Here is a 10,967-nt window from a genome sequence, read left to right on the forward strand (position 1 = left end):
TCCCTTTCTCAAAAAAAAAAAAAACTCAAATTGCTCTCTACAACATTATGTAGTGTTAAAAAATATTACCATGAATTACACTGCAAAAAATGGTTTTAATACTGTGTGTTTTTTTTTTTGCAATTCAAATAATTTCTACCTGGAATTCAATAAAAGTGTTACAGACTTGATTTTACATCAAATTTACTTCTATAAATCATTTAAATACATACACCCCTCTTCTACAAGAAGGGTGTATGTATGTATGTTTTATACAACATCTACATGTTGTATAAAATATACAATCAAAAAATATAAATAAAATGTTTAAAAAACACAATATTGTTCAATTTAAAGAAAAATTTTAACTTTTTGATGTCAGCACAAATTACAACCAAATAACTATCAACAACTAGTTGATTCCCACAGTTCTAAAAAAAATATCATTCCAATTACATACATTTAAAAGGTGAATAGTACTTTTTATGCGATTTCAAATTTGCAAACCAAAACTAAATTAGAGGCAGAGTATTTAGTACCGCAAATTTAAAGAAAACCTGATTAATGAATTATATAGCCTAAAGTATGATATTACATCACCTAATATCTGTTTTCCTTTAGTTTTATTCTGAATCATCCAAAGGGACATTCCTATTCATTCTCCAGCAGTAATCGGCAAGCATCTTTAGGCACTATTTTCCCTGGAAGCATGTTTCCATCTCTAACATATCCCAAGGAAAGTGTTCATCGTGTTTATCAGTTACATTGCTAAAGTTAAGTGGAAAAAATTTCAAACGTGAATGTAAAATATGTAATTCTCTTCAGAAATATTTATTTGAAGTCACTTTCTTGTTTAAAATTAAATCGCTTAAAGTCCTCTGTTAATTTTATCCATACATTTTTTGCAAAATCTTGTTTCTTGTAGTAATTATGATCTTATGTTTGACCCAATTTTTATTTCATGTCAATAATTTTTTTGTCTATATTATCCTATTTTTTCTTTGTTTCCTGTACCCCACCTTAATTTAGACACAAATATATTGTGGTAAGAATAAATGTCTACTCATATAAAACAATAGTCTTGTTTTATATAGATTTCACAAATATATATAAAATTTTTATGAATTTTAAAAAGAAATCCTCTTGATTACCAGTTTATACTTTTTTTCGAAGGAGGAAAAATCTGTGACCATACCTTTGGGAAACTTCACACACCATTGGGTGTGTGAAGTTTCCCATCAGAGATGAGGACTCGTTAAACAACCTCCACCTAGGACAACATGCCCTGATACCTGGCTGTTGGCATTACTCAGGGCATGATGTTTCTCCCGTGACACACATAGGGCGGTGCTGGGAGTCCTACTCGTATCATCAGTGGCAGCACCAAAAGACGCCTACCCACCTCATACACTACCCTATCCCACCGATTCCGCATGCTCCGGCCAAACACATGATCGATGGAGTCTCCATTCACGGTGGAACTTCTTCCTCTTTATGTCTATTCACTCGTAGAGAAACAGGTTCAGTAAGACTTTGAGGTTCAATTTAAAGAACCACAATGACGGGGTGGTCACCATCTACATCTAATGTCAGCGATGCTACAGATCTGCTAGAAACAATCAGAGGTCATCATCGGCCACAAGTCGATGGGTTGGAGAGTCCTGCACACCTTGACAGTAGTGACGACCCCAGGGGGTTGTCACTAACCATACTGGTTATCGCTTAAACCTACCCCAACATCCAACTCAGTTGTCAATCTATCCACGAGAAGGCGCTCAAATAGCTTGTTTAGTGTACACAGTAACCATAAAGGGCGGTAGCCAGTGACATTACCTTCCTGGTCCCTTCCCTTTTCCAACAGAACCAACCGAGCAACCTTCCTAGCATCCTGTACAAATTCATGTCTTAAGCAGTAGTTGACAGCATCTTGTAGCTTCTGCAGGACCATGACGGCCATGACCTGCACTGCATCACCGGTGATGCCATCCAGTACAGGGCTCTTTCTCAGGCTAATGCGTAGCTGCAAGTGTTACTTCATCACGATTAAACAGAGGTACTGTACCTTCCACAGAAATTCCCCCCCCCCCCCAGGCACCCGATCAGACTTTTTAGAATAGTTTAACCAAATAATCCACCAGGCGCTCTCTTGGAAGAACGAGGAGGGATAGGAGCCACAAAATCCTTTCCCAGGTGCTGACTCCCGAATTCAAAGTGACCACTTCCTCAGTGGGTGCCTCTTCAGCCTGCCCACAAACGCAGACAAGACAAGCTCGTACATAGCCCAGAGCCGTCGTTCTGTGACATTTCACTGTGAAATACCCACTGGTCACACGCAAACCGACCACGATCACTATGAGTAACCAGACAATATATCACACCCGACCTCAACTAAGAATCTATTTAGGTCATAGATCTATTTAGACATATTTTTAACTAAAGATGTTTGTCTCTATATACTGGTATTGTACGATTGAACGATTTATAATACACTATATTTCTTACTCTTGAATTATAATATTTATACCAAGTGTGATGTTAACAACAAAAAATATTAGTGTTTGGCTGCTTCTTCCTAAGTTTTGTTTGTTCACACTATTCTTTTTTTTTCTTATTTGATCATTGTTCTTCATTGCATACATTGTATTTTACCATCAGTAGTATATTTTATCAATTTACAAAAGAATTCTTTGATAAGTTTAAGTAAACTTCATACAGAAATACTGAATTGTTTGTTTAAAATATTATAATCCAGTTAACTAAAATCCTGCAAAAAAAAAGAATTTCTTAGTATATTATTAATTTTTAAAAAAATAAATTACAGTAATAAATAATCTATGTAGAATTCAAAGTTTGTTAATTATTATTATTCTGTATCAGAGGATTTGAACTAATTTAGTAAAAAAATTGCTTCATGTATTTTGGGAGAGAGAAAAATACAAAACTAATTTTCGAAGTTGCCAGGGGAATCTAACAACGTGGTAGATTTTCCAAATCAATGTGGGGTAAGAGAGTTAAGGTAAATTTCTTTAATGGATACTGAATGTACAGTTGATACTGAAGTAACTCTATTTTCATCAGGAGAATATCCTTAAGACTATTTTGAGTCAATAAACAAACATAATGTGTTGGTCATACATTATTTCTAGTTGACCAACCGATCAAGACAAGGATCTGCTGAACGATTCAAATTTTTCCTGTTATCTTTGTATCAGTAAAATTTCTCCCAGAAACTAGAATATTTTTTTTTTTAATAATCCTAAAAGTTTATTAATTTATTTAGTAAGACCCAAATTGTGTACAAAATCCTTCATCTTTGGGTGGCTATAGATTCTAATCTTCAAAGGCCGTTGCAGAAATTTTATCAACTATTTCTTTATGCTAGAGGGATGAAATTTTATTGTCTGGTAACACAGATTGAATTCTTAAACACTTGTAACCTGTCCATGAAACAAAGGTCTTAATGTCAATGTCAGATTAATGAACTGAGTAATGTCTTTTTTTTAACTACAGATATTTTTCAAACAAAAAATTGAAATGATTTTGTTTTTTACACTATGCCATTTGAATACCAAACAGCATAGATGAATGAATCCCTTTGTATTAGTGTATTAAATTTTCTGCACAAGATATACAGAAGACACGCAAAGCCAATGATTTTTCTTTAGTTCCTAAGTTCATTTTAAAATATGCCGATCAAAAATGTTTCATCAAAAGAGGGAAAATGTTTTTTTTTCTTTTTGCTTTACCTCGTTAGCAACCACCTATACTGTTTGGTATAAGTTTGTTACAATGTCCAAAATATTTGCTCAGCCTTCTGTTCAGATTAGCGATTTTTAATGTCATACAAACAAAACTCATGTAACAGAATGCAAACCAAAAACGATTACTTATAAGAGGGGGCCCATTGAGTTTGCTAAATAACTGTTAATTTACCAGGTTAGCACTGCTGTTGGAGGAAAACAGCCCACCGAGCTGGTCTAGTGGTTTACTCGTCATCACAAATCAGCTGATTTCAAAGTCAAGAGCTCTAAGGTTCAAAGCCAAGTAAACAAAGTTACTTTTATACGGATTTGAATACTAGATTGTGGATACCGGTTTTCTTTAGCGGTTGAGTCTCAATTAACCGTACATCTCAGAAATGGTCGACCTGAGACTGTACTAGACTACACTTCATTTACATTCATACATATTATCCTCATTCATCCTCTGAAGTAATGCCTTATGGTGGATCTAAAAGCTAAACGGGAAAAGAGAGAGCGCATCTTTAATGTGATATAAAATAAAACTTGTACTAGACTATGGCAAATGCAAATTTAAAATGGTTACGTGATTAATATAACATGTCTTTGGTGAATGCATCGACTCTTTTACTACTAAAATTAGGGATATCAGCAACTGCATCTAAAATATAGTATTGTGCAAAATCTTTACAAATGATTACTGAAAAAATTCAATTCAAAACTAGTACCATTGATTCATCTTCAGACACATAAAATGTTCCATGTAGTAAAAATGTTCACAAATCTGTGTTATTAATAAATAAGGCTAATTAATTATACTTATTTATTTTTACTTAAAACTATTTAAACTCAAATGCAGTGTTCCACGAGGTTATTTATCATTTATGATGTCAAAAATTAAAACGGTCTTACAAAAAAAAAACCCTTTACATATTTTGTGAAAGAAGTCTGATCATGAGGTTTTACATTGTTTTCCTGTAATCTAATTAAATTTAGAATTATACTCACTTATGTCATCTAGATGTTGATTGTGTTAATCTTTATATGATCATCATTTTGACTCTTTTGAAATTAGCCTATTCATCTTATTTTTTGTTAAACATCATGACCACATGTACAATTTTCTAAGCATCACTTTAGCGAGTTGTTCCAGCATTAATTAGTTAAAAAATCCCAATTTTCTGTACCTGAAACAAACTTGAAACACTCTCGAGAAAAATAAATATTAATATAAAATAAATTAATACAAATTAAACTTAAAATACAAATACTTAATACAATACAATACAAATACAATACTTAATACAATACACTACTTAATAGTAACTTAATACTACTTAATACAATATTTAATACAAATTAACTTAAATATTAAGTTATCAATATTTTAATTCTTTTGGAATCTATTTTTCATTTTTTACTCTTCATCACAGATTAGTGTAAATATTACCATCATCTATACCTGAAACATACTTAAATTTCTGAAACAAAATTAGTAATAATATCAAGGCGATTGATAAAAATAGTTTGATGTACTTGAATTATATATATCACACATAATAAATATAACAGTACTTAGCTAATTCCCTTCAGGTTAAATGGCTTAACAGCATGCACTTAATCTAATCTTAAATTAATATAACAAAAAATTATCAACAAAAATATTATCTCACTTCATAATTGGGCCTACTGTGGATGGGGTTATGGATCGCGAACGCAACTTATCATAATTAATTCTACCTTAAAGTACAATGAACCTGTAAAAAACACAACATATATAATATAATTATAAAACAATTACAACCTACTGAGGGGCCTACTGGGGAAACACCATTTTTCCTTAATTCTAACATGCACATGTTTACAAAACAAAACAAGAATATATAATTACCTGAAAAAGAAACTTAATCCTACTGGAAAAGGAGCACCAGTTACAAAGTAAATAGTCCTCCCTTTAATTGTTATCATCCACATGCGATAATATTTTTTGAAGGATATTTTTTATGTATTTCTAAATAATATATTTCTACATATTTTTAAGGAGAATTCTATGTATTTTTTTAGGGATAACTTATGTACATAAAAGAATATTTTAAATGATTTCTAACTGAGGTGGATACAAATATAACATTATGAAAGTAACAGCTGCATTTGCATGATGATTCATGTACAGAAGTTCTAACATGTCAGTACAGAGCAGGCTTCAGAGTGATTCAATTATCATACCAATATTGTTTGAACATTCACTGTGTATGTACATGCAGTGGTTTCATTCTGTTTTGTGATTTACAGTTACTGTGTCAAGTGTGTTGCGTTAACAGAATAAATATTCCAAGAAGGGCGTAAATGACCAAAACTTCTGTTACAAATGTGGGGATTCGATGTTTGAAGAACAACTATTAAGTTTGACTACACTAATTAAAAAATGTTACGAAATAAATTCTGGCGTTAAAGTTTGAGATTTACATCCCATGTAATGGGATGTAAATCCCATTACATCTACTGTTCAACTTATGTGGAACATTTCACAGTCTGTGCTAGGGATAATTGGCACATGAGATTTGCCATATCAATATGTGGCATGAACTAAAAGATCATTGGACTCTTATTATTATTATTACAAAAATAAAAGAACAGCTAGTAAACTCAAACATACAATGTCTGCTATTAGGAGTGCGTCTCATGGTGAGGATATGCCAGTACAGCATCCTCCAACACGTTTAACTTTAGAAGATGAATCGGAATATGAAGTAGCCACTGAAGTCTGACAAGAGGAGCAACAAGATCCTACTTTTGAATCAGAATCTTCTTCCCCTGAATCTCATTAGATAACTCAAAGTGAATTATATGACCTTATACAGGATTTAAATTTGTCAAAGAAATAAGCCAAGTTTTTGGGATCTAGGCTAAAAGACTTGAATCTTCTCCAAACCGACATGAAATGTGTTTCTTTCATTATTGTCAGGAAGAGTTTCAAGACTCACATTCTGAAAAAAATAGTTTAGTGTTCTGTAACAATATTTGTACCACGATAGATGCACTATATAATGAACATAAATTTACAGAAAGAAGATTGTTCATCGATTCATTGAAAATTAATTGAAAATCTGTCCTTTTGCACAACGGCCAAAGGTTTCCTTCTGTGCCTTTAGCAAATGCAACTAACATGAAAGAAATATATGAAAATTCCATTAGAAAAAACTCAGTACAAGTACTAGTGAATTGCCATTTACACAAGAGGTAGCATATTCCAAGTACCGCTGAACTAATGTTGCACTTTAATTTATTGTGTTATTAATGGTTTGCTATTCAGCTACATTAAATTTTGTTGCTTTCTGTTCAAGTGGGGCAGCAGGGACAACACAAATCATTATAAATAAGAAATTAATAACCAAAGCGTGAAGAATTTATGATTCGTAATTTAAACATTTTTTCCCTTTAAAAAAATACTGATGAAGCAATATGTAATGTAGCTGCTTCTTGCTGTAGGTTTTTTAGATTTGCATTAAGTCAATGAGTCTAGAAGATTACCACAATTATTTCTATAGAGTTTAAAATATGTAGTACAGTAACAATGATGTTCATTTTTTATTTAACTGTCAATATTGCATTTTAATTTGAATAATAGCAGTGCGGGTGTAACAGCAATATTTTGCCATTTGGTCTTAAGTTTTGTTTGAGATTATACAAATTTGTTCCAAGTACAAGAAGAGAGATCACACCCAGAAATCAAATTCATCATTTCATGAGGACATTACAGATAGAACAAATTGTAGTTAGGAAACAAGAAAATAATAATCAAGAAGGAATCCGGTTGTATAAAACTTGCTAAATAAAAAGAGTGATTATCTTCAGCAATACATGTACAGAACAGAATAGAAACAAAAAGAAGTTTTGTTGACACAAGTGAAAAGAAGTATGGAAGTGACAACTGGAACTTCAAGTTCACAGTATTTTGTCCTTCACAATATCTTAATGGCTCTAATTTCTGTCATACAGCTGTGAAACAAGACCATCTAAGCTCATTCAGAGTACTGATGATACAAAGTGGTAATAGGTAACAGGTACTAGACAAGATAACAAATTTTTATGAGAACAAAAAACTATGATTTTTTGAAAATGGATGCCAATGAAAATACTATTACAAAACATGAAGGTGGCCAGCATAAAAACTGGTTAAATCGCAACTGTTGAAGACTTTCCATTCACTCAGATTGATATTAAACTAAGAAAGCAAGATTGACTAAAGAAATTTGGAAAAATAATGCATGAATCGAGTGTAATAAACTATTTAAAGAAAGAAATATTTTAGCATAAGTTACTACACATTCAATATTGTCTATACAAAAATCGTTAGAAAATGAAAATAAACTATTTAAATTTACTGTTATTAAGATTGTACAAAATAATATCTACTAATAAAAATAAATTACATTATAGCCTATTTATTATCAGTTTCCATGTTAGACTAACAATAAACTTATAAGCTAGATAAATCATCCATTGTGGTAATCAACTTCTTTCACAGGAGCTGAGGTAAGGTAATTATCACACGCATGTTTAATAAATTATTGTTTGATGGGTTCTTCCCAGTCTGCTGGAAAAAAGGAGTAGTAAAATTATTGTTTAAGGGGGGTGACAAGGCTCCAGCTATTAATAATACTAATGTTAGTAGTTCATTGTATTGATCCCTGACATTGCTACCAATTATTGACAAGGTCTTTGAGATGGTCTTCCTATAAATGAGAGGTTGGCCTCGTGTGGATTGCTGATGAAAAACCAGTATGGGTTTTGCCCCGGAAAAGGCACAGAGAATGCCGTACTTTGTGTGATGAGTGTCGTGTTGGCCAGTGAGGCAGAATAGGTCTTGGGAATCTTCCTGGACATTCCCAGAGCATTTAAAAATCTGTGGTGACCCTCTGCCATTTTCCAGTTAGTAGCAAGGATGTACTGAAAATGGACTGCAGATGTTGAAAACTTATTTCAGTCATTGGGATGTGTTGCTCCGTGAGGGCGCCATGAAGTAGGCAAGATGCTGTGTAAGGGTTGTCCCCAAAGCAGTGTGTTGGGTCCTCTCTTGTGGGTGGTGGAGTTGGATGGATTCTCTTGTGTGGCTGAGGTTGTGCCCATTGGGAGTTTTGTTGTGGCCTATGTGTGTGACGGACTCCTGCTGGTCGAAGGATGCTCACGGTGGGAGGTCAAGCTCAGAGCCACTCGTGCATGTAGGGTTCTTGAGCTTTGGTCTCATCATTGCAAGATGACTCAGCATGGAGAAGACCACGATGATGCTTTTCAAAGGCCATTTGGCAGAAAGTCAGTAAATTTGAGTATCGATGTCAGGCCACCAAATAAAGTACACTCAGGTTCAGAAGTACCTCGGAGTGTATCTTGATGAGAAATTTCAGTTCAAGAGGTATCTTCAATTTGTTGCAGAAAAGGCTTGTAGTGCCTTTTTTGGGATCTGATGTGTGGTCAAAATGGATTGGGGTCTCAAGTTTAGGACCCTAAGCATCCTGTACAGTGGCATGTACGAAGCAATTATGTTGTATGCTGTGCCAGTTTGGAGGGATAGGATGAAATTCCGTAATTATAGAAATATATTATTGAGGGCCCAACGACTATAACTGTTGATGGTAATGGGTAGTTACCAGATGATTTCACAGGGATCTTGGTGATTGCGAGAGTGAAACCGATTGATATTCTAGCTCTTGAGAGACAGGAGTGGTATATTGTTAGGAAGTTGGGTGAGTTGACTTCCGAAAAGATTCGGGAAATCGAGCAACATGGTTGTCATATATGACAGGCTAGATGGGATGAGACTATTGATGAGTGATATATGCACGATCTCTTCCTAGACATTAGAAGCTTGTGAGGCGCCTCCTAGGTTTTCCCTAACAAGAAGGTAACTTAGTTTTTTACCGGTCACGGGGCCTGCAGGGGTAGACTGGCTGGGTTCAGCCTGGTGGATTCAGGTCTGTGCCTGCAGTGTGGGGTGCTGGATGATGACTTCCATGTGTTGTATGAATGCACTAAATACAATCTGTAGCACACCGCTGCTTGGTCTTGTTCCTGTGCTCTTTGTTTTATTACAATTTCTTGTTAGTGTTTTTTTTTGTTTTTTTAGTGTTATATCGGTTTTGGTTGTTTTGTTATTAGTTTTATTTTTGTGTTTTTCCGCGTTTATGTCGCATTTGAACTCACTTTACCTTTCAGGTAAGTAGGTAATTCAGTTCCTTTGACGACTGTAATTTTCAGCCTTACTTGAGAGTATAGATGTGTTCTGTTATTTTTAGTAATTGTTACACTGATGGGAATGTCGCTTGTGGAATTCGCATCGGTGGCATCCTGGGTCAAGGTGACTGAGAGATGTCATATGCCAATGTTTATAAGATGACCTCCAGTAAAGCCCATCAGGGCTAGGTACAGAAGGGATGGTTAGAGGGTTTCTTCCCTTAGGGGATCAGGAGCTGAGGGTACTAGATTGTGGATAACAGTGTTCTTTGGTGGTTGGGTTTCAATTAACCACACATCTCAAAAATGATCGACCTGAGACTGTACAAGACTACACTTCATTTACATTCATACATATCATCCTCTGAAGTAATGCCTTATGATGGTTCCAGAGACTAAACAGAAAAAACAGAGTAGCTGAGGGTTCCTTCTGCATCAGAATTTTTCTGTTTAAAATCTACAAGTAATATATTTCTTCTCAGTCTTAGCCTGCTAAGCCAACATGTACAACCTCCTCCTTCCTGACATAGACTCTCATTTACACAGATTGGAACTGCTGCCTGTATCATCACTATCATTATCATTATTTATGTTAAAGTTATGTTTCTTTTCTCACTTGTACAAAATGCTTTGTTTATCTTTGCATTTCACTAGCTTCACAATGATCCCAGCTGTATAACTGGAACTGAACCTCATTCCCAGTGAGTGACAAACTCTGAATTTCTCATGATTTCCATGCCCAAAGCAGTAGTGACATCTGTTATCACTTTGTACACATTTTCTTTGGCAGCTTCAGTCATCCCATGAACCTCAATGGCGTTGGATCTTGAGTATTGATTATTTTCATTGACTTTAACCTCCAATACTTTGATTTTATTTTTAAGATTGACATTCTCCTGCTTAAGATTTTCAACCAAAGTTGTAAAATATTTTATCTGCTGAGCTTGTTCGTCCAAAAGTTTATTTTGATCATTTGTCACAGTTTGCAAGTATTCAAAGGATGTGATCATTTCTTTC

Source organism: Lycorma delicatula, chromosome 5 (assembly GCF_047948215.1).
Source record: "Lycorma delicatula isolate Av1 chromosome 5, ASM4794821v1, whole genome shotgun sequence".
NCBI classification, from domain to species: Eukaryota; Metazoa; Arthropoda; class Insecta; order Hemiptera; family Fulgoridae; genus Lycorma; species Lycorma delicatula.